Here is a 25,755-nt window from a genome sequence, read left to right as displayed (position 1 = left end):
CAGTTAAGGAACAGCTGGTGCTCCTATCACACTTGCATTAAAAAGAAACTTGTAATTTAGCTATCCATATGTACATTTTTTGAAAAAAATCCAAATATATAATTGCATTTGCTTTGTCCACTTGTCATTCAGAAGTATCTGGAACTCTACCTTAGGGGTCCTCCTACCCTTCAAACTCCGTTAAAGAGGGGGACTATTCGTACAGACCAACATTTCCCTTTCTGAGATCAGGGTTTTAAAGGGAAATAAAGGATTTGCAGAAAAGAGAGGACTCAGGAAGGCAGCTGATAAGTGTTGGTGAGTATATAAATAAATATGTATTTTGCCTTCCGTGGGCCGACGTATTTATTGACTGCGGTCATTTTTGGAATTACCTATTTAATCTCATAGCCAGAGTGTCTGGAAGCGTCCAGCTTTGAAACACACTGCATTGCTCATTGGCACTTCACGTCCTGCAGCTCACAAACTTTGCTGCCTCCCTCCCCCGCCCCCCCCCCCCCCACCGCCGTCCCCTCTGGGACAGTGTGCAAGTTCTGTTTGTTCTCGCTTTTGTAAAACCTGCGCGTTATGATTTGCTGCCCCAGCCCCTTCCCTTAATAATGAAATGGCAAAAAGCCCTTGCAGTGGGGGCTGGGCCGGCCGGCTGGGGGAAGGGGCGCCACACCCCCTGAGAATAAAGCCCGCGCTCGGCTCCACGAGACCCGTGAGCTGAAGAAAGACTCCACCAATATACGGAGCGCTACAGAAAGAGCGTGCCAGCCCTCGGAGCGAGCGGGATCTGGAGCGCGACTTTTTGGCGCTCTCCAGGAGCAGCGAGGGAGGCGGAGGACAGAGTCCTGGGCTGGGCGCGAAGTGGGGGGCCGCACGCCGCTGCATTCCCGCCGCGTCTGGAGCTGGGAGCCGCGGGCGCCGGGCCAGGTGAGGTCGGCGTGGCCGGTGCGGGGCCGGTGCGGGGCGCGCCGCGCTACCTGGCCGGGCGGGGCCGCGCGCCGCTTCCCAGCCCGCCGGAGTTGGGCGGGAGTTGCCGCTGGGGCGCCGGGAGTCCCCTTGCCGGCGCCGCGCCCTCGGCGTGCCGCGCGTGTGCCGGGCGCGGGGCCCCGCGAGGGCCGCCGGGTCGCCGGGCGCTGCCGAGGACCGGCCGGACAGCCGGCCAGCCGGCCGGCCGGCGGAGGGCACGCCTTTGGCTGCTGCCGGGCGGGGTTTGGTCCCGGGTTGCCATGGCAGCCGCTCGCCGGGCCCGGAGCCCCGCGCCCGCCCGCCCGCCGCCGGGGAGCCGGGGAGCGCGAGGTGTGCTCCAAGTGGACTGAACCAAGCGCTCGGGAGGCGCGGGGAGGGCCGGCCCCGGCCCCCCAGTGTCCCCCAGTCCGCCGGCGGGCCCCAGCGAAGGGTCCCGGAATAGTGGAGGACAAGAAAATCCTCCGGTCTCTGGACCCGCGAGGAGGCTCGCCCGAGCCCGGGGGGTGGCGGGGGCGGGGAGGGGGTCGGAGGGATGTCGCCTGCGGCCGGGAGTCCTGTGCGCGTCTCTCACTTGACATTTTCTACCCCACCGCGGCCGACTCGAAGCCGGGTTGCTCGTCCCAGCCCCGAAGTTCTGTAGGTGGGGCGGGCTTTAATTTGCTTATATCTAATGATTTCAGGAGCCTCGCTTTAAAATGGCGGCATTGGGTAGTCACCCGTGCTAGAGGCTCGCCCCGCACCGGGGCCACCTCGTGCAGCGCGGCTTCTGCTTCTGCTGCTAACAGATGGCATGTGCCGCTGCCCCCGCCACCGCCGCCGCTGAGAGCGGGACCCCTTAGCCCCTGGGTTCGCGCTAGCAGCAGAAGGTAAGGCCGGCGAGGAGTTGGGGCTGCCGAGCGTGGCTGAGGCGCCAGCGAAATCGAACGCCTTTTAAACTTTATTTTTCAAAATGGCAAGTAGAAGGAAAAGTCATCCTGCAACTTTGTTAGCGTTAGGGGCTTTCGTCTTTCTTCTTCTTTTTCTGCTTCCTTCTTTCTCCTTCCTTTATATGTCTGTATGGCATACATGATGCGTATTTTGTCATTGAAAGGAACTTCGTGTACGGCATACCGTCCGCAAGTGTTTCTAGCCGCTCACGTCCCCGGGGCGGTGCGCTAACGTGGGCAGTGCCCCAGCTTTCCTGCTGCGCGGTCTGGTCTCACTTCCCGCTGCGGAGCAACACATTTAGGCAGCTTGCTTTTACTATCGGCATCCGAAAGGGCCTGAAGGTAGATTTCAGGAGACTCTTGAAAAGAGAACTTTCATTTTTAGCGTTCACACGATAAGCTTTTATGGTTAGAAAATGAAATTAAATCAAGACCAGCAACCCAAGTTAACATTCAGGTGATTCAGTTGTGTAGTGTTATCGTTAGTAGACCTACTGTGTGTTTTTCGGTCTGCTGACCATTAATTGATATAGATTAATGCAACAGTGAGGGTGAATTTATTGATGCTGTAATTAAGATAGCGTGTTTTCCAAAAGTTCTTTTTTTGAGATGTTCCTAAATTGCTGGTGTTTTTTGAATTGGGTATGAATCCTCACAGCATAATGCCACAGGTTAATTGACGGGAAAGCACCAATTAAAACAAAACTTGCAAGATTTAATTTTGAAATGATTGCTAATTTTTCACCATGTTGACCCCTTGGTTTAATAAGTCTTTGGGTAGTTACTGGTACAATGGTTGGAAAGTGGACTGTTGAAGAGCTGTACTAATGACTAGACGTCAGTGTTTAATACAATTCACCTGAGGTTATTTCCCTCTGATGAAAGGCATATTGCCCATGGAGTTTACCAGCCCCCTCGGATTTTTCTAGTTATATTCACATTTTTCCATTTTTCCTACGAGAAGTCTAGTCCTTAATGTTTCAATACTTTTAAACGTTGTTTTAAAAATATTTCTCAATATGTAATACTTCAGGGAGATGCTTTCATATTTATTGAAACTTCCCTGAACATAGCCTAAAAGGGCTTCCACCCATTACCCAGGTGATATTATTCTACCTCTGTCCACTTTTGACTTCTCCCAAAGCAATAGGAGCAACTTGGCTGGCAGGTTCTGTTTTGCACCTGTGCGGAATGGTGCAGTTTTCCTGTCCAGGTGCTGTGGTGTGCCTAGAAAGAACTGAACTGTTTGCAGTGGAATTTACTGTCTAATCCATTTTTCAGATTATTGGTGGCAGAAGTGTTTGGGAAGTTCATTACTTCACATCCGAAAGGAGAGTTCCTCTTGCAGGTAGAGAATAAGCTGCATTTGTGCAAGAGAGCAGGGATGTCACAAAGGACCTTCTCCAGTTTTTAGTGATTACATGCTTAGACTCCAGTTCATGAAGCTTTGCTTCCTCACGTGCTGCCTTGTTGCAAATGCATCCTTAAAACAGTGGGGGTGGCATGGGGTGGGGGGGCTAAACCTTGGGGCCAGAATAGACAAGCTGAACATGTGTCAGAGACATTATGAAGACATTTTGCCAGTTAAACATTCAGTGGCTTCCTAGACTGATGAGATTGGAGACCTTGTATGAAAACATAAGCGAAGGAGTTTGTCAGAAAAAAAAATATTTTGAGAGAGAATTGATATGGTGCTGGACTAGAGGTGGTGACTGCATGTTTCACTCTGTTTCTAAGAGGCACTTCATGTCTAATTTCCTTTGCTGCCTTAATGATTCCCCTCAACTGTCCAGTCCCGGCGTTTCACAACAGGTGCCTTTTATGGGGGGATAAAACCTATGATTCCGAGCTGGTATCCGAATTCTCTTTGGTAATCTCCTGCACCTACCTTTTACCTAAGCAATGCTTTGCACAAATCAGGTGCTTAATACATGTTGAGTTAAAAAGAAAAATGAGTATTTGGTAAACTCACAGAGGAGCAGATTTTGTGCTCAGCTTTTAATTTAAACAGAAGATAGTTTGCTTTTTGTGCACTGGCTAGAACCTCAACATTTGGAGTCGTTTAGACATTCTTTCCCTTCATTGCCTGCATTGTATTTGCGTCAAATGGGTTCCCTCGCTTCTCACTGCACTGCTAGGTTCTTGTGTAATTCATCTTTCTGACCGGTAGGTGTATTATTATCTGCCCAGCTCTGCCCTGTGAAAAAGAAATCACAGCAGCCTGGGGAAAGAAAGGTCTTGTCTTTGGAGGCGGCAGTGGTGCATGTGCTGGAACAGTGGCCGTGTCTGGGCCGCCGTGCAGATGCTGACAGTGTAGTTGGAAGTACAGTTTTGTTCTCCCCCCAGATGTCTTTATATGTGAGAGGGAAGGGAAAGGAAGAAAAGAGTAAAAAACCCCTAATGCGATGAAGATTTTCCTTCTGAAAACTGTACACTTATCCTGCTTATTAATAGCACAGTCCTTCCAGGAAGGCGGCAGAATTGTTCTATTTTGAAATAAATCAAACTGTCTAATAGGATTACAAACAGAGATTGGGGCCTAGCAGACAAGAATAATTTACAGTCCATGTTTGACAAGTAATTTGATCCCGTAATTAAAGTTAGATAATGGTCACTGACATGTTACAACTATCAAATGTCTGAAAGAGCATGCAGGCTATGCACACCTTGACTTTGTCAAGGTGCTCCATACGGTTCAGTTGTTTTATAACTGTGTAGTAGGGTCACCAGATGGATTTTTCTCCTTTTATAAATGTATGTGATATCAGGAGAGCAGAAATCAGAAGTTTTGTTTCTTTGCGGGGGTGGGGGTGGGGGGGTTCTGTCCCTCGCTCCATGTGCCAGAGCTCTCGATTCAAAAATAAAAGGAAACCTGTGCCTCAGATGAAATGATGTGGGCCCTTTCCCTCTAAGAGAATAAACTGTTTGGGAGGAAGTACCTTTAATTGCTGACCAACCCAAAACAAACACAAATTATGACCCAAAAGAAAGCAGATAGAGCCATATTAATGTAAGCTTTTAGATCTTAAGGAATCTGGTTCTGAAGCATCCTGCTCTTCCTAAATGGTTATATATTGCTTCAAGACAGCCAAATGACAGTGTTGGAAAGACAACTTTGAGCATTAGGATAAATAAGGTATTAATTACATTATCAGGTGTTAATGCTATCCGTTTGACCTAAGAGGAGTCAAAAAAGTTTTTTTCCCAGATCATTCTAATAAATACACAATATAAAACCATAATTTACTTCTCCTTGGTATTGAGTGACTGTGTTTTTATTTTTATTTATTTATTTTTTTGAGCAACTGTGTTTTTAAAAGAGTGATGGTAAAATAATGCAACTGGGAAGAAGGACCTTATTTTTATTTGAGAAATAAAGGCACTCCCAAGTTGTCTGGGCGCATGGAAGCACACGCATGTGCACAATGTATAAATTAGTCTTTATCTTAGGACAGTTTATACAACCCTGCATTGATTTATTCCCAGATGATTATAGAAAAATACCTATTTTTACAGCACTCCCCCAATTCTAGGAATGAAAGAAAAAAACTTCACAATAAACTATAGTAAATGTTTGCATTACACTGTGTCTCTCCGAGGCTCTGTATGTTGAACTCCAGTAAGTTAATTAGAATATATTGATTAGAACTCAAGAGGAAGAAATGAAAGAAAGCTTGATTTAAGTATGTGTGTAGAGGTGTATACATGTAAGTGAATATACATGTAAATGTATATAACATGTACAGTATATATAACATGTATGTTATATATTCACATACATGCCACACACATACATATTTTTTTCTCCTTCTATATGTGTATAATCCTTTTCAAGAAACTCAAGCATATTTCAATGCTGTTCTCTTGAAACATCCCACCCTCGCCTTCTCCCAGAGTCCACAAGTCTGTTCTATACATCTGAGTCTCTTTTTCTGTTTTGCATATAGGGTTATCGTTACCATCTTTCTAAATTCCATATATATGTGTTAGTATACTGTAATGGTCTTTATCTTTCTGGCTTACTTCACTCTGTATAATGGGCTCCAGTTTCATCCATCTCATTATGTATATTATCTAGGGTGAAACAGATCACCAGCCCAGGTTGGGTGCATGAGACAAGTGCTCGGGCCTGGTGCACTGGGAAGACCCAGAGGGATGGGGTGGAGAGGGAGGTGGGAGGGGGGACCGGGATGGGGAATACATGTAAATCCATGGCTAATTCATTTCAATGTATGACAAAAACTACTGTAATGATGTAAAGTAGTTAGCCTCCAACTAATAAAAATAAATGGAAAAAAAAAAAGTCTGCCAAAAAAAAAGAAACTCAAGCATAGTAACCCCAGAACTCTTCATGATAGCCGTGAGACCAAAGTGTTAAGGGGAAAAAAAGAGACTGATTAATAGAGATTTAGAAATCAATTAGGCATGCTATTTAAGATATTATGTCTACTCTTAGGGCCTTCTTCTACAGCATTACATTGGCTCATGAGTAGAAGGAGTGATTTCTAACATTAGGCAGAGGTTCGTTTTATGACCACACAGTGGATGAACTTGAAGGGCCCAGAAGGAAAGGGCCTCCAATTGAGAAAGGCAGTCTGGGCAGAATTGCAGGAGATTGGCACTAGACTTCTGACAGGCTGTGTGATCTCCTTAAGGCCATGGGTGCATCCTAGAGACCGACAGTTTGCTTGATCTTATTTTCCAATGTGGATTACTCAAATTAGCTTAAAATTGTCCCCACCAGTTTTTTTTAATCTCGAGCTCCTTGGCATCACCTGCAACTGGTGTGGAAATTTGAGACTAGTTTCTTAAGGCTTATTCAGGTTTCCTTGAATGTACGAGTAACTCCTTATTAGGCAAGTTCCTGGGTCTCCTTTATATCCCCAGTGCCTGGTACATAGTAGTTGGTAGTAGTGTTAGTCATTCAGTCATGTCCAACTCTTTGCGACCCCACAGACTAGCCCGCCAGGCTCCCCCGTCCATGGGATTCTCCAGGCAAGGATACTGGAGTGGGTTGCCATGCCTTCTCTAGGAGATCTTCCCAACCCAGGGATCAAACCCTGGTCTCCTGAGTTGCAGGCAGATTCTTTACCATTTGAGCTACAGGGAGGGGTCTCAGTAAAACTTGGTTAAGTAAATGGGAAGATATTCTTTCTAACTTGTTGTTTTATTTTATGAACGGCCTCCCTGTGATTTCAGGTAGCGTTGTCTATTTTTTTATTGACAAAAAAAATTATCAACAACAACAAACAGAATATCCTGCTTGACATCATGGTAGCAGCTCTGCCCCAAGTCCAGGGAAAAGCAGGCAATGGCAGCCTTTGGGCTGAGACCTCCAGGAGTAGCCTGAAAGCCAGCTGCTCTTTTCCTGTCACCTGTCGTTGCATTTACTGTATCCCCAGCACATCCCAGAGAAATCAGTCCGCAACCAGAAGTTATGTAGAAACAGTCCTTCAAACCTTTTTACCAGGTTTAAAAAAAAAAAAGGAAGAAAATCAGAAATACCATGACTCAGATGCCTTGTGTCATGTAGTTTAGAAAGTGATGAAGTCAGACAAAACCCCAAAAGGACACTGAGAGCTGTCTCATTTTCACTCAAAACCTGATTGCCCGTTTAGAGGGTGAATTTGCATAGGTTTTTATTTACCAAGATACAGGTGTGAATAGCGCCTCTTTTTACTGTATCCAGAAAGCAAAGTCCACCCTGTGGAAGAGATGAGCTGCCATTTCAGATCCACCACAATCATCTTTTGTGCCCAGAGGACCATGAGGCTTTAGGTACAGCTTTTGGAGTCTCTCCTTATATAGCAGCGTGAAGAAACCAAACAAGGGGCTGTGTTTTTATTTGGCGGGGAGCAGTTGGCCTGTTAGCAAAAAACAAGCGAGTGGAAGAAGCAGAGAGCTTGCATTTCAACTTTTGTTTTTAGTCCTCAGCCTTCACACAGGAAAACAAAGCAGAGCAAAAGTACCATGTATAATATTAATTTGGACATATATCTCATAGTATAATTTCTCACCTTTTTTTTTTTTTTGCTTTGCAAACTGAGAAAATGAGATTGTCACATAATGTTAGGGTGGTTGCTTTATTGTGATTGGATCCATGTACTCGGTAGTGGTTTTTCCAAGTTCTATTTAAAATATATAGAAACACACTCAACCAGATGCGTGGCACGCTGGCAGAGATCACATTCCTTCTCAGCACCCTACTGGAGTTTGCTCTTGTCCACTGAAATGCAGGCACTCCATAATGGCCCTTTTTTTTTTTTTTGTTAAAGAACAAACACATTTATGTGTCCCCCCACCCCTGTCCTTGCTATCTGTAATCAGTCAGGCTCCCAGAGAAGAGGAGTAGATTCTTTTCAGAGGTGATTTTGAGCAAAATTTAAACTCTCAGGTTGTTGATGTCAGCATCTTTCCTAAGTGATTGGATAGCATGAAGAAAACCTTCTTAGCTCACCCAGAAGTATGAGGTGAAAAATATACAGATTATAGGGTCACTTGTTATGTCTAAGAACTTCAAAATGTAGAAAACCATGCAGGTCGAGGAGGTGCTGGGCAGTCTGATCTATTTTATAAATGCCTGTAGCAGTGGCCAGAGCCACAGGAAGGGACTGTGTCTATAAGTGTTCTGCCGGCTCTCTGAAGCCAGGGTCTGGGCTGGGATCACACTCACAGTCTCTCCAAGGGAAGGCCTTTTTTTTCGGAGAAAGAGTTTGGCAGAACTTTGGCCAACTAGCTGCCCTGCTACTGTTTAGTAATCCTCTTTCTTTGATAAACTTGGTTTTGCTGGGGGATTCATCTGGACATCCTGAGAGCTTCAGTGTGGCAATAACATGAGGGCAAAACGCTTGTACTTTCCAGCTGAAACTTGCCCTCCAAAGATCTTTGGTGATTAAGAAGTTGAGAGGCTACAGAAATGCGACACGAGGCTTGGCATTTCACAGTTCTGGAAAAAAGACAGGAATCCCTCCATATGGTGTGAAGAGTGTGTTGACAATAGTGAAGGATCTAAAATGTGATCCCCTTAGAGACCTCTCATATTGTGGGCTGGTGAGAGACAGAGGGAGAGAGAAACCAAATTGAAGACGCTAGTTCCTCTTCTCTGGGATATTATAGTCTGCAGTTCTCTCCTTACTCATCAGGTGCATGCAAATTGTTCTGAAAACTGACCTGAAATTAACAGGAAACATCTAGGTTATCTAATGTCTGATCCTGAACACTTTTACTTTTTACTTTTGCTCATGTGGTCTGTTATTCCTGTATTCATTAAAATGCAGAAGTTCAAGTGACTGGTTGTGTGACTAGTCCCAAGGAAAGTTTTTGGTAAAAGTTGCATATTTCACTTTCAAGTCTAGGTCATCTAACAGCTCCCTTCATTGCCTTCCATCTTATCCCCAAAGAAATTTCCATAATATTTTTAGCCATCTATGAAAACAGTTCTGACAGAGGCATTGAGAAATGGTGACAAGCAATGACAGGAAATGCCGTTTGCCCTGGTCTCCTTCATAACTTAGTGAGGCCACAGCTGCCTATTTGCTTTTCACTTCCTGTTTGGGGGCTATTTGGGTCAAAAGTAGCAGTGTTTTCCGTATAGAGATGAATTTTTTTTTTTGGCTTTATTCTGTAGGGCCACGGTAAATCTGTCACTGGACTGCATATTTTGTATATTTTATGAACTGTATCATGTGGTTTGAGTTTAATTTGGAAGGCAGTACTTTTACAATAAAGATCTGCCCACACACCGCCCCCCCCCCACACGTGCAGCTTTAGGGTCTGGGGTTGCAGGGGCATTCAAAAGTTTATAGCTCTATTTACACAATAGTGATTGCTGAGAAGGGCATTTCCTGCCAGTTAATGACTGGTCAGAAAGGCCAACGGTCCAAATCCAGGGAGAGAGGACCATTCATTAAATGCCACGAAGGGACCAGGATGCTTTTATCATGAAGTGGTGGGGAGAAAGTGAAAACACGGTCTGCCTTTTGAAGAGCCCAAAGCAGGGCCAGATATGGAGGTGCTGCTTTGTGGTGTGAAAAATGGACCTTCTTCTCATGACCAGGACCAACTGACTTTCCCAAGAGGGTACCTAATCAAGACGTGGATGAGGAGGGCATTTCCTTCAGGTTAATGACCCATGGAGAGAGGACAGAGAAAGATGATGGTCCTGAGCTGGCCCAGTATTAGCTGCCTAAATGGTCAACTCACAGGTGTTACAGCGCCCTTAAAAACCTTTAAGATCACAGGATTGAATTTCCTAACTGGTTGGATAACCAATTCATTGTGAAGTGGACAAGAATTTAGGGATGGAAAAAATGATCTCTTTTCAAGGTCAGTTAAGCAGGACACCAATATTCTGTTTCAATTTCCTAATGTAAAGAAGGTAAATAATATGTATGAAGAATGCTTCACCTCTTGTGAAAGGAAGTATCTTTGAGGGCTGTAATATTAACCATTTAACCTGAGACATTCTCAGGAAACAGTTTCGTCTGCAGTATAATTCTTGCCTGCTATAAAGCAGCTGAGGTGTGAAGCATTTGGCATTGATTTAGAGCAAAAGCAGAATAGGACCAAGATTAGGTTCACATCCAGGAATCCCTGACTTCCTGGCCTGTCCTTTACTCCCTTAGCTTCTTAAGCCTTCAATTTGCAAAAATGTTAAATGTTTATAAAGGATAAACATCTGCTCTAAGTTGTTTAATAGATACCTCCACATAAGGGGGTTCTAGGACACCCCCACTTCAGAACTTGACTTAGTCTTTTACCTTGAAGTTTTCTTTCATATCTTCCAAATTTGGTAGGGAAATGGCAGGGGTGGACCCGACCTCTGAAAAACAGGCAATCGTAATAGGCCAGGCACCTGGATTTCTTCATGGGATTGAGTCATCTGTCACAGGCAGAGCACACCAAATATTAAGTTTCATTTTTGGGTCTGGAAAATGTCATTATATGCTTTTTAAATATTCAGTAATCCAAAGATTGCTGGTCATCAGCAGCTTCAAAATTTAAAAAGTTTTCTGAAGTTTAAAACACTCTACAAATGAACTGTATACCAGTTACTGTTGTTATTAGTAGATGATACCTCAAACACATTTATAAAAAAAAAAAGTGACTTGGATGAACTAAACAAAACAGTTCCAAAGTGATTTTATTGTTGAGAATTCTTGCATTTGAATGTTAAGATGCACTCAAATTTTTCAAGCTCAGATTCAATATAATATTCTGATTTACAAAATGTTTTGGATTAAGAACAAACAAGGTTCTTCTGAGTAGATGTCCCACTGACCTGAATATTAACATGCATTTATAATTAGCAGCACAGCTGCATTTAAATAATGATCCAGAAACCTTAAAGATATCTTGTTCTAAGAGGTTAAATACCCCTTCCATCTTCTTGACATCATGTTTTGTTTAGCAAACCCTTTCTTTGTAGGTTATCCCCAAATATATTTCATGCTGGTTCGGATTCAGTTACTGTAATCTGTACTAGTGGCCTCATAATTAATGAAGATTTACCCTGCTATTAGCAGAACTAATCCCATTACCTTGTGGCATGTGGTAAGTCTAATTTCTCTATCACTGCAGTCATCAAGTAGTAGGCAAGTCATTAGTGCAAATGAAATCCACCTAGGAAGTTATGACTAGCATTTCTTTTAAACAAAATTGAATAGAATATATAGCAAGAAAACATCAAAATAGATCATGTAATACATTTAAATATTTTTGATGAGATTGTTATTTCAGATCTACACACATATATACTTAGGATGTTAAACTGTGTTTCTTATTATTTGTTCCTGTTGAAAAGTTTAAAAGTCAGTGTTTTAGTAGATGTTATTTCAAATCAAGTCAAAAATGATTTTTCCTCTTTTTTTGAAGGGAAGGTAGTCAAGAGCTACAGGGTACTTGGTTGCTGACATATTGAATGATGTTGTTTAAGTACCCTGACAGTTGTGTGTCTGTTTTTCAAACTAAGAAGTGAGACATAATGCTGTAGGAATGCTGTAAGATTTAACATCTATGATATTGTAGTCCAGAGGGTATGCACTTTATGTAATAAGTGATGTTGATAGACCATGAGACACAGGAAACAGTGTTACCTATGAGCAGAAGCCAAAAGAGGACATCTTAGAAAAACAGCAACAATAAAAATCTTGAGATGGCTGGATGTGAGGTGCTTCTAGCAGCAAAAGAGTGGTCAAAAAAATTATGTATAGAAAAAAAGCTCACATTGTTATAGGATGAATTTAATGTAAGTGCAAAGGATTTAAAAATTGGCTTTTACAAATCTAAAATGGTCATATCAAGAAAGAGGAAAACTGATTTTTAAATAAGTTGTAAATGTACACATTTACCATATGTTGGAAGAAAACCTGTGGGTGGCTATTTTTTTTCTGCAGTGAACAAAGGCACACATTAAAATGAATTGTAAAACTGTGAATGGGAGGCATAAGCTGAAAGTTAAATATACCTAGGATGTTGATGAGAAAGTGAAAGTGAAAGTCGCTCAGTCGCGTCTGACTCTTTACCAACTGAGCTATCAGGAAAGTCCTGTTGATGGGAATGGTTACACAAATAAAGATGACAATTGTCACATAGCCTTTCTAATTACTTTTTTGGGCTTCTCTTGTGGCTCAGCTGGTAAAGAATCCACCTGCAATGCGGAAGACCTGGGTTCAATCCCTGGGTTGGAAGATCCCCTGGAGAAGGGAAAGGCTACCCACTCCAGTATTCTGGCCTGGAGAATTCCATGGACTGTATAGTCCATGGGGTCTCAAAGAGTCGGACACGACTGAGCGACTTTCACTTTCACTTTTCACTGATAAGAATTAAGCCCCCCACCCAAAAAAGAATTAAGCCCAGCACTAGGAAAGAAAGGATTTACTCACATAAGGTACTGAGTATAATCCATTAAGAGGTTGGAAACAGCTTTAAAAATCTGGATAATTTGTGCATATTCCTTTGAATTAAATCATTGTTAGGGAGAATACAATATAGCCTTCTAGGGTACTGTTGTGTCTCCAATAGGATCATAAGGATCTGCACCCCCATCCCCAGTTCTCTCCCCGTGCCATGAAACCTCTTTTATGACTGGACATGTTGACTTCATTACCAAAGGTCTTTTACTGTGGACATCTTTCAGAGCCGTTAAGCCCTGCTGTTTTCTCCACACTGACAATATGAAATGAAACTAGGCTTTTCCTCAGACATTTAAATGTTAAATTGAAGTTACTGCTCTGGAAATAAAATACAATCTCAGTTCTAATGAGTTGATATCTAAACTCTGTCACTGTAAATGAGTTTTATCTCCCTCTTCAGACATACCATATTTAAAACTTAAGAATAGAGAAAGGCTTACACATCTAATGGTTGTGTAATTAGCAATCAATTCATTAAATGGGATGTAAAACAAATTAAGCACCATAATAAAGTGTTATACCATCACTGACAGAAATGTTCCATGAATTACTCTATTCATGATGATAAAAACTAAAAAATGATGAATGAATCTGCATACATTTCCTTATCTTTGGAGTGACAGGTTTTAACTATTTCTTGTTCTGTTCATTAAAGCTGTTTAGAGAGCACTAATATGTATGTTTTTAGGCCACAGGATAACTTTGCCTATAGCATCTGTTTCATCATAAACATTTTAGTAGCTAGAGTAGTTAAAATAAGATGTGGGCCATTTAAATGTGAGTTATTCAGGATTTTCAGCTGCAACAAGGATGTGATGGTTTTGTGCGTTTGGGGCAAACAAAATTTGCCATTGGTTTGGGATATCAGCTACTTTAAAATATTTGTATGCAATTTTAAAGGTTCTACTCCATTTATAGTTACTATAGAATATTGCCTATATTCCCTATGTTGTACAGCACATCCTTTCATCTTTCTTATGCCTGATATTTTCTGCCTCCCATTCCCTCACTCCTCTGTTGCCCCTCCCCGCTCTGGTAACGACTAGTTTGTATCTGTGAGTCTGCCTCTTTTTTGTTATATTCACTAGTTTATTTTCCACACATAAGTGATATTATACAATACTTATTTTTCTCTGTCTGATTTGTTTCGCTTAGCATAATGTCCAGCATAATGCCTTCCAATTCATGCTGTTGCAAATGGCAAAATTTCATTCTTTGTTCATTGCTGAGTAGTATTTCAGTATATGTATTTAATTTTATTTTAAATTTGGTTACAGTATAGTTGATTTATAGTATGTTAGTTTTCGGTGTACAGCAAAGTGATATATACGTATATATATGATCTATATATGAGATCTATATATATACCTACTATATATATGGTCCACTCTCTACATAGCAGTGTGAACATATTAATCCCAAAGTCCTAATCTATCCCTCACTCCCACCTTTCCTCTTTGGAAACCAGTAGCTTGTTTTTGAAGTCTGTGAGTCTGTTTGTGTTTTATAAATAAGTTCATTTGTATCATTTTTTTTAGATTCCACATATAAGTGATATTGTATGATACTTGTCTTTCTCTGTCTGACTTAGTGTGATCATCTCTAGGTCCATCCATGTTGCTGCAAATGGCATTATTTCATTCTTTTTATGGCTGAGTAGTATTCCATTGTGTGTGTATATATGTGTGTGTGTGGGCATACTGTCTTCTAGAATGAAGAAGGAAGATTGAAAGAAAGAAAGAGATGCTATATTTACTAGCCTTTTGCTTTTGTAATTCCCTATAACTTATTCCTCATTTCTGTGGGACCAGAAAAATGGCCAAAAAAATTAAGATGTTGGTATTCCTATTGGCAGAATGTTTCCTAAGTGAGGAAAGCTCCTAAGTGAATTGACACCATTAGTGCTTTCAGGAAGCCTGCAACAGTTGGATGTAGGAAAAACAAAAGCTCGGTCCTCTCAGTTTCAGGAGAGGGGAGCTCTGGTTCTTGTTGTTCTTCATGTCGGGTAATAATTCAAACAAAACAAAGCAAACCTCTCTTGAAATGAGAGGTTGATTGGTTGGTTGGTTCTTAAGTGAAAATAAGCTGGTTTCCTTGAATTCCTGAAGAGGCAGTCTTGCAGAGGACACATCCAGACTTCGGAGTCGTCAAACTTTCAGCATCCTGGAGCAGAACAGAACCGAGGCAGTAAGAAGGCAGAAAGTAAAATCAACAGCCATTGCTTTTGTGTCGTGAAGGGTCCCTTTCTGATTTGCTGGGTATAAAACTTAAGCATGTGAGATGGCAGAGGCCTGCAACTTCCCCTGACACCTTATGTCGGCAGGCGCAGACAGGGCGACCTTGGCTCTTGGAGTTCTTGGGTAGCAGTGCTTACTACCAGCTTCACCTCCAGTAATGTATTATACCTTTAAATCTATCTTAATATCTGTAGGCAGGAGTTTATATATAGGAATAAAATTTGAACCCCCATTTTCACAGCCAATAAAAAGGTCCTATAATAGGTGTTTATTTAGAATCAACTGACATTTATCGAACAGTTACTGGAGCCAGATGCTCTGAGCCCAGCTAGGTGCTTTCATTATTGTTATGACATTTCCTCTAGCTATGAAATGCAGTCGGTTCTAGCTAAGCAAGCACGCTCCTTCACACCAGTAGATACTGGGCTAAAGATTGTACCTTCAGCTCTTTGCTCACTTTTTAATACAACCCCACACCACCCTCACAGACACAAAATAATTTCTTCATTGTCCAGTCATATTCTCTTCATTATTTGAGGACCATCTCATGACCTATGGCCTGCCTCTTCTATCAGTGAAGAAATTTATTTCCTTTTCAGTCAAGCCAACATTAATCTCTCAGTCATCTTGATAGAACAAATGACTGGTGGATGGTGCTACAGATGTTGTCGTTGTTCAGTTGCTAAGTCATGTCTGTCTCTTTGTGACTCCATGGACTGCAGCACACCAGGCTCCCCTGTCCTTCACTATCTCCCAGAGTTTGCTCAAACTCATGTCCATTGAGTCAGTGATGCCATCTAACCATCTCATCCTCTGTCATCCCCTTCTTCTCCTGCCCTCAATCTTTCCCAACATCAGGGTCTTTTCCAGTGAGTCAGCTCTTCACATCAGGTGGCCAAAGTATTGGAGCTTCAGCTTTAGCATCAGTCCTTCCAATGAATATTCAGGGTTGATTTCCTTTAGGATTGACTGGTTTGATCTCCTTGCTGTCCAAGGGACTTTCAAGAGTCTTCTCTAGCACTACAATTCAAAAGCATCAGTTCTTTGGCACTCAGCCTTCTTTATGGTCCAACTCTCACATCCGTACATGACTACTGGAAAAACCATAGCTTTGACTAGATGGACCTTTGTCAGCAAAGTGATGTCTCTGCTTTTTAATACACTGTCTAGGTTTGTCATAGTTTTCCTTCCAAGGAGCAAACGTCTTTTAATTTCATGGCTGCAGTCACTGTCCACAGTGATTTTGAGCCCAAGAAAATAAAATCTGTCACTATTTCCACTTTTTTACCCTTCTGTTTGACATGAAGTGAATGAGACTGGATACCATGATCTTAGTGTTTTTTAATATTGAGTTTCAAATTCTACAGTAGGGTGGGAAATAACAGAGGATGAAGCATAAGGAGTCAGGAGTGTGAAATGATGTTGAGTGAAAGTGCTGCTGAAACAGCTGCATAGAAAAAGCCTAGAACAAAGTTGGATTAGATTTGTTTAAAATGCAGAGAATAGCAGAGTAAGGCCTCGGGAGTCAGTCTCTTATCCCTAGGAGTGGTCCAGCACAGCCCAAGGAGAGCATCAGAGGAGGAATCGCTTTGTGCCATAGAAGCAAAGTAGAAAGTTTTTAGGAGAGTGGGATATCAACCAATATCAAAGGAATTATGTAAGTTGAGGCCACTGGTTTTGGTATTTTAAATGTTATGGGTGACTTTTTAAAGACCAGAAACCAGTTTGCAGAGTGTTGAGGAGTAAATGAAAAATTGGGAAATGAAAGTGGTGATGATTGCTTTTTTGAGACACTTGATGATTAAGAATGAAAAATATTGGAACTTAACAAGGAAATAGGATCAAGGGAAGGAAGAGTTTTTGTTGTTTTTAGGGTAGGAGTGGCTTAAATGTGCTTACTGGCTGACAGGGAGGCAGAGGTGAAGAGCTCTTTCATCCTACTTTTACTCATCAAATGTAGAATATAAGAAATGTCTGTAAGTCACCAAATATATATTGAGTGCCTACCCTACTTGCCCTGAGTCTCGGTTAATATGCACAGTATTATATGTGCAATCTGATTGAGTAATCTATGAAGGGCTCTGGTGTTTATTCTCTTTGTACAGGATTAAGCCTGTCATAAAAGAACTGGGATAGGTTTGGACAAAAAAAGACAGTGGAATTCAGCCAAAATAATAGATAGGGTTGTTTTTAAGTAGCTTTAGAGACAAGTCAGTGCTACTGAATTAGTGAAAATGTGACTGACATCTTTGTATAGGCCAGGCCTCAATGAAAATGAAAGAGAAGGTGGTAAAAGCTATAAAAAGTAATGATTCCAATATAACTGCCAAGGATGGACTTTTACTCTGTGATTTGCCTTTAGACTCAGATTCAGTGTCATTCCTTCATCAAGTTAGAAATTTTAACATGGGAAACAGCTTCCCTAAGTTGTATCTGGCAACTTTAGTTTTTTGTGGATTTTATATTAATATTTTAACATGTAATTTAAAGAACAAACTTTGGGTCCAGATTCAATTCCCCTCATTTTAATCACTCTCCCAATTTTCTCTTCTAGGATGTATTTTGTTCTTCCTTTCTTAGAAGCTGATGATAATTGGTACAAATATCTCTAATGTAAGCCTTGTATTTAATGTCTAGGGTGATGTTTGATTCTAGACAAAAAGAAATGGTTGCTGCTTTGAGATTCTGAAAATGCTTTTTACTCTGGAGAGAAGGCAAAATGATGCAAATTTTGTGACATGTTGAAAAACTTAAATCTTTGAAGTTACTGTAAAGGTACTGATTAACTAAATCAGCATTTGTCAAACTGTGTTTATTTTGCCATATTTTCTTAAGTGGAAAGCCTGGGAATTGATGGTTAAGATGAATACCATATTCTGAGGATTAAATTATACTAAAGCTACCGTCCCTCTCCCCCCGCCCAAACTATGTATGTATGTGTGCATGCTAAGTCGCTTCAGTCATGTCTGACTCTTTGCAACCCCATGGACTGTAGCCCACCAGACTCCTCTGTCCATGGGATTCTCCAGGCAAGAATACTGGAGTGGGTTGCCATGCCCTCCTCCAGGGGATCTTCCTAACCCAGGGATTGAATCCAGGTCTCCCACATTGCAGGCAGATTCTTTACCATCTGAGCCACCAGGGAAGCCCCATATATGTATATGCACATACATATGTATGTACACACATATATGTATAGATACATATATACATACATATGAGTGGGTATGTATAAATAATTTTTTCAGCTTTTTTTAATGCTATATTATAAATTGTTGTGCAAACATGACTTGTTGAGAAGAATTTAAGAATACTCCATCAGCAGAAATCAGAATGGTTTAATGATATATTCCTGCCAAGAAGACACACTCTACAATGTCAGCAGTAACTTAGATTAAAAGATGCCCCCCCACTGCAAGGGAAATGTTTGTTAAGTATAATTCTAAAATGACTATAAAGAATTTACCTTTAATTTCTTATTTATGATTTCTAGTTTCAGCTTCTTCCTTACCATTTTATACTGGAGAAAATAGTATTTCTATACTATCCTAAATGAAGCAAACTAAATGGTGTCACATTTAAGTTACTGAGAGTATCTTTTTACTTTGCTCCGGTAAAAACAGGCAGCAGATCCAAACTTGAAATAATAGCCTGAATGGGCTGATTAAATCTGTGATCAACAATTTTCAACTCTTTGCTTGATAATTGGAAGAACTGCAAATGAAGACAAGTTTATATGGTTGGTTTAAATTAAGGATATTGTTTTGAGGGAATCAGACAGCTTGATAATCAAGTTGTGAACTCTGTGCATCTCTTAACAAGTTAATTTAATCTGATATCTCTTCAAAGGCCGTGTTCCGTGTTACCAGTTAACAACACCTCACAGGCGTCTGAGCCCCTCCTCCAGAGTCTGCTCTCTGGTTTATTACTATTACAGTTATTTATTGGATTCAGTAAAGACATTGAATTTGCAAATGAAGCCTTTGAGGGTTATAGTATATATAATAACAACCTCGGTGAAACTGTATTTTTTAACAATGATGTTTACACATTCAAATTAAATAATCAAAATTATTGATACTCATTTGAATTTTTCACAATTAGTGATTAAAATAATTAGAAATGTGTATAGAAAATGTATTTTTCCCAAAGTCTTTCATGCATTATTTTTGTATGTGTGTTCGCATGTATGATTAATACTGTAATAAATACCTAAGAAATGACAACTTGTTTGTCGAGCTTTGAGTGGAGAAATTCCAGCAAGGAAGACAAAAGTGAGTGATGAGAGAGTATTTCCAAACAAACCTATCTTAAAATGGCTTTTTAGTAAAAGCCTTTGTGTCCACTTTTGCCCAGCTGCATTCAGTTGCAAGAAACATTTAATTTACTTTAGAATGCCAAGTAAGTTGTCTTTTTCAAAGCTAAGGAAGTCTGGTTTTGTCAAAATTGCTGTCTTTTTTTTTTTGAAAGGACTTACCATCTGTCTTTGAGAGGTAGTTACTCATTTCTTCAGATTCCACTTCTATTCGATTTCTCTGTGTCTGTTCATCATTGGAGCTCCCTCTTATCTCCAAAGGTGACCTTGCATTTGGCCCTTTAGCCTCAGTTCCTGGAACAACACTAATGTTCCTCAATATCCATGTTGACATCCAATGGTTTGTAGTTTCTTTTCTTGGCAGGAATTTGATTCTTCCAATATTCAAATTGAAAACCATAGTCTTATATGTGCAGAGCAATTGACAAAAGAGAAGGGGGAAGGGGCAATTTATCTGACTGCAGTCAACAAGCTAGACAAGTTCATATGGAAAAAAAGCAAAAAAAATACCAGCTATGTGTGATTTGTGCAGTTGATTTTCTATAGCATATCAACCCAGGCACCATTCCCGCACCCCACTCCACAACACATATTCACACAAACATACGCAGGAACAGTTTTAACAGTTTTAACTTATGTTATAGATATGTAGTATCTGTGGATCTTTTTCAAGTGTATCTTCCTATGCAATATCTGACCTAAAATAAAACAATCATCCTTTTTTCTTTAAACATAACATTAACTGATAACCAGGTTTTTAGTATCAGAGAAGGCCTAACCCTAGAACAATTTACTAGAAAGAAAAGAGGAAAATGAAACTAATATTAAGACTATATGAAGAAGTGATAGGAAGAGGTGATGCAATTTTATACTCTTTTCTAATGGAACAGCTGCTGACTTTGTGCCAGGCCCTGTGATAAGCACCGTACACGTATTATCTCATCTAACCCTCACTGCAACCTTGTGAGGTCGCTGTTATTATCTCCTTTTTACAGATGGTGAACCTGAGGCTCAAAGAGATTAGGTAGCATGCCCAAAGACATGCTGCTAGTAAACGGCAGCGTCCAAACTTGAAGTTAACTGTGACTCCATAGTCTGTGTTTATATTGTCTAAATATAAAAAAGGTTTCATTGAGAACCTGAGTTTGCAGCCTGTTGCTTTCACTATGTGATCTGGGATTGAGCACTGGATAAAGCAGCGCTGCTTGAAGGAAGTAAAGATCTGGAATGACTAGATGCTGTAGACTTTGCAATACACTTCTAAGTTATAGACCTATAAACTGCTAGAAGTGGGAGGGAGAAAGCCTCACTCAGTTAACAATACCTTTGTGCAGAATAAGTCTGCTTGGCACAATATTGTCAGTAACAGCAGTCAGACTTTTCAAAAGTCATATTATGGTGGGATATAATATTATTTATTTATTTTTATTTTCTACTAGAGTTTAGTTGATTTACAATGTTGTGTCAGCTTCAGGTGTACAACGAAGTGATTTGTTTATACATATGTACACATTTATTCTTTTTTGGATTAATTCCTGATTAGGTTATTACAGTGTTAAGTTTAGTTCCCTGTCCTATACAGTAGGACTTTGTTCGTGATTTTATATAGAGTATATATGTTAATCCCAACCTTCTAATTTATCTATCTCCCCACCTTTTCCCTCTGGTAACCATAAGTTTGTTTCCTAAGTCTGTGAGTCTGTTTTGTAAATAACATATACTATTATTTAATAGTGGTAGTGCCTGGTATTTTTATAGGTATTGGTTGTTTAGGAGATTTTCATGTCAGTTGTGTTGAATGCATGTAGTTATCACACACATTTTAAATCTCAGGTTGGTTTTTCCCTGATACTTGACTTCCAGGACTTTTTCTGTTTCACTCTGCTTTCTATCCCACTTTCAGCTCTCTTTCTTCCTTTTTTTCCCCCTGCATTGTTTATTCATTCAGCATATCTTTATTGAGCACATCCCATGAATCAGCCATATTTCTTGGTGTTTTTTTTTAACTCTGAGAAAGTATTCAAATAAGTTGTAGTATTAAGATAAAGATAGTTTTTTTTTTAAATAACTTGAGCATCACAAAGCATCATTATCCATAATGCCTTGGATCTCCTTCTTAGCCTAATCATGTTGTTTTAAAATTGTACTGACTTATTCATAATAGCCCAAAATAGGAAATAATCCAAATGTACATCAGCTGATGAATAGGTAAACATATGTGGTATACTCACACAATGGAATACTATTCAGGAATAAAAGGAATAGAGTACCAATATGTGTATTCAACAACGTGGACGAACATTTAAAATTTTATTCTTAGGGAAATAAGCCAGACACAAAAGGCTACATACTGTATGATTCCTTTTATATAAGATGTCCAGAATAGGCAAATCCATAGAGACACAATGTAGATTAGTGGTTGCTTGGAAATGGAAGGGTAGGGGCATAGCTAAGGGGTACAGAAATTCTTTGGCTAGGGGACCAAAATATTCTAAAATTGTGATGATTTTGCTCATATCTGTGGATATACTAAAACCACTGAATCGTACATTTTAAAGGCTGAGTGTCATGGTATGTGAATTATATCTCAATAAAGCTGTTATTAAAAATTGTATTGACTAATGTATGGTGACAGTTATATTATTCCCATTTTAAGAATTATAAAAGTTAAGCAACAGCTAAATGGAGGGGGTCGTTGATCTTCTTTTAAAGAGAAGCAGTGGATTGGGACATGTTGGGAATCCCACTCATTCTATAACCTTTATGGGGAAAGTTGATTTCTTACAGAAAGATTCATGCTGACCTTTTCTGTTATTTGGGGTGCTGCCGTTATTGGTCCCACGTTGCCATGCTACCCTGCATATGGAACAGATCTTTTTTTCCCCCACCAGCAGAGTGTTTTCCATATAGCAGATGCTCACTGCTTACGTTGGTTTAGGAAGTATTAGGAACTTAGTAACCAACTTGTTAGTGAACTCAGTACATATGAGGTATTGAGCCAAACACTGAAGATGAATAACACATGCCCTTGAGGAGCTCACAGTTGAGCAGACAGATAAGCAAGGATTCCACTACAGTATGACAACTGTTGAGATAGAGATGGGCAGACACGTTTGATGGGAATGCTGAAATCCTGAATATAGTTCTGTTTCTGGATCTCATTCATCCACTCATCTGATATGCATATCAAAGCTGAGGCATTCTCCTCTACATTTCAACACATCCAATGAGAAGGCTTCCCTGGTAGCTCAGCTGGTAAAGAATCTGCCTGCAATGCAGGAGACCCCAGGTTTCAATTCCTGGGTCGGGAAGATCCCCTGGAGGAGGGCATGGCAACCCACTCCAGTGTTCTTGCCTGGAGAATCCCCATGGACAGAGGAGCCTGGCAGGCTGCAGTCCACGGGGTCACAAAGAGTCGGACATGACTAAGCGACTAAGCATGCATGCACATCATCAGGAGGCTTTCACCTTTTACCAACACAATGAAGTTTAACTGCATTTTTCTCATCTACCAAATACCATGTATTTTGACATTAAATCTATGAATACAATGCAATTACAGACTTCATTTGTAAATAAAACTTAAGTAGCACTGTTGTTGGTGTTGCTTGGCACCTCCAGAAATCATATCCTAATAGAACTTAAAAGTACTGGAATTCATTCTGTGCCCAAATATCTAGGAATAAGCCTATAAATTCTAGGTTATGTTTGTGTACTTTTGTGCCCGTGGGAGTCAGTACAGACTAGTGATTGCAGCAAGCATTCTAGAGCATGCCCAAAATTGAGCGGGGCTTTTCCACTAATCCACTGTGTGACCTTAGAGCAAGTTACTTAGTCTTTCAGTATCTCAGTTCCCCCATTTGTAAAATTGGGAAAATGCTGGTATCTACCTCATAGGATTGTTATGAGCAGTAAATGAATTAATGTACATGAAAATGCTAAGATTAGTGCCAGGCCAAGATTAGTAAACACAGTGTGCATATTTCCTGTTGTTATATTTTCAATTCATCTGAAATTTCATGCTTTATTATTCTGTTTTTCATAAATCATACATACTCACCTTTAAATGAAGTTTAAATCATTGGAGGTTGATGTGAAGTTTTCTGTATAGTCCTTTGACTCTTTTCACCCTAAAAGCCAAGTAGATTCTCCATTGTCTGTACTTGGAAACGAGAGGTCAACTTTGACATTCCTTTTTGCTCCTTTCACAAGGCTGCAGAATTTTACAGTAAACTACATGGCTGTCTATCAGCTATCTTGATAAAATTTCCATAGCTCACACACTATCTCGTGCTAAGAGATCAGTGCTTTTAGAATGTTTGATGTGTAGTTTATAATCCACAAGAAATAGATCATACCACAGAGTTGGATTTACATTTCTTGACTGCATTGATGCCATTCTGTTGGCCAGGTTTACATGGGCATTTTTTTAGTCAGCCACTAGCATCATTGGCCAGTAAGCTATCTAGGAGCCACGATTTACTGGTGACTTTCAGTCTCCTACTGCTGATAAAGGTTTTCAGTTGGCTAAAACTATTGACAGATACAGTCATTTAGAATAATAATAAATTAACATTGAGATTACTGTTTTTGCCTTAATTTACAGTATCATTAGCCTTTCTTCTTTCTATATTGTGTCACATTATTTCTAGTACAATGATGATATAGTCATTTTCAGGTTTAGGCACATGAGAAAATGCTTAAAACAGCAGGAAGGAGTGAGGGAGCCAGTCTGGTACAGAAGACAGAAAACTGGAGGAACTAGACACTAGAGTAAGTGCAGCTCAGTCCAGGGTCCCGGGGAAATCCCCTTTGTCCTTTAAACGTTTATGGACCAAGTTGTTGCAATGTCCTCATCATTATACTTAGATTACAATTTTATCTTTGTCATTAAATGCAAACATATTTATATTATGCCCACTAAGAAAGCTTTCTCAGTAGCAGTAAGCAATTGGGTTCATTATAGCTTTCACATATATGGTCATTATCAATTTTTATTCTGAAGTTCCCTTAGATAAAATATGTAAACAGTTAAGTTGGGCTTAAATATTTACTAACAAATAGAATCCGCCTGCCAATGCAGGAGATGTGGGTTCGATCCCTGGGTCGGGAAGATCCCCTGGAGAAGGAAATGGCAACCCACTTCCAGTATTCTTGCCTGGAGAATCCCCATGGACAGAGGAGCCTGGTGGGCTATAGTCCATGGGGTCAAAAAGAGTTGGACACAACTGAGTGACCGAGCACACACCCACAATCTTTATAACATACTGTAATTATCTCTAGAAATCATCACTTGTTCAGTGACTAATAATCTAGAGCTTGTACTAAGGTAAATAAACAGAAGCAGCAATAACCAGTTCCCTTGTATTTCCTAATCATTGGCATGCCTTTTGGTCATATTTTAGATTCAAGGCAGGCTCTGTCTCTCCCTAGGAATCCAAACTATGCTTTCTCTTAGTTGGCTTCCTGGAAAATCTAAGCCTCCCTCTTGCTCAACAACTTAAGTTCAAGCAAGCTCTTTTACATCCCTTTATATTGTGCACATAATGTCAAAGGACCTGAGTATATGGTCTGCATTAGCAAGCACCTAGCACAAACTATCTGTGATAGTCCAGCAGTATATATCTGTATAGCCATATTTTTCTGAAATATTTATTGGAATAATTCCTTATTGGTTGGTAAGTAGACACTGACCAGAACACCCTTTCCACTGGTCACCGCCATGATCAGTCCTGCTTGGCTTGGATGCATGCTTAATATTTCGGATATCATTCCTGGCTCATAGCCAACTGTGAGATCTGTCCCCTTCCCACCACCCATGCGACTGGAGCTCTGAGACCTCCAGTCTTTTCATGGACTGTTTCTCCCCAGTTGCATCTTAAATGCTAACTAGCATTCTGCAAGAAGAGTCATGTCCCATAAAAAGATGGGGTGCTACTCCCAGACCTCAGCTTCTAAACAGACACTTGAGATCTTATGAGAGCCAGATCCTAAAGCATTTGAACTGTCCTCATGGAGAAGCCCCCAAGCCCTCCCCGAGAGCATTCCAGAAGCCACATCATTTGTGTCTAAGTTGACACCTTACACGGAGCAGTTGTTGCGATGTTTTCTTTGTTTGAATCTGGTTTTGTAAAGCGGAAGATTTAATCAGTGTGTTTGTAGGGGAGGTGACAGAGGCAGTTGTACTCTTGAAGTCATGGCTAAGAAGCATTTGCCAGTGAGGACAAAGACACACAGACCACAAAAGTAAGCACAAGGATGCCAAGCGTGTAGGCGTTTGGGACATTTAAAAAGTGTAGCACATTTCCTTCAAGGCATGACCAGTGTTTCTTTGTAATAATAATCTAGAATTATCAGAAAAAGCCTAACTTTTTTTTTTTTACTATCCTATGTCTAAGGAAGCAACA

The 25,755-nt window shown here is 40.5% G+C and overlaps 1 protein-coding gene across 9 annotated transcripts in view; it reads left to right on the top strand.

Annotated features, from left to right (window-relative positions):
- The first annotated feature begins 589 nt into the window (after positions 1-589).
- The window catches only part of MBNL3 (muscleblind like splicing regulator 3), a 117,431-nt gene continuing 92,265 nt past the window's right edge, over positions 590-25,755 (top strand). For 2 of the 9 annotated variants that reach the window (XM_020872172.2, XM_020872170.2), the window contains exon 1: positions 1,618-1,823. The gene's annotated coding sequence lies outside the window, so the exon portion shown is untranslated. Of the gene's footprint in view, positions 919-1,617; positions 1,824-25,755 lie in introns of those variants that run through there. The other 7 variants (XM_070462283.1, XM_020872175.2, XM_070462282.1 and 4 more) reach the window with 6 other exon arrangements.

The sequence above is a fragment of the Odocoileus virginianus genome, unplaced genomic scaffold, assembly GCF_023699985.2.
Source record: "Odocoileus virginianus isolate 20LAN1187 ecotype Illinois unplaced genomic scaffold, Ovbor_1.2 Unplaced_Scaffold_2, whole genome shotgun sequence".
NCBI lineage: Eukaryota > Metazoa > Chordata > Mammalia > Artiodactyla > Cervidae > Odocoileus > Odocoileus virginianus.
Note: the sequence above shows the minus strand (reverse complement) of the source record. Positions and strands in the feature narration are given on the sequence as shown.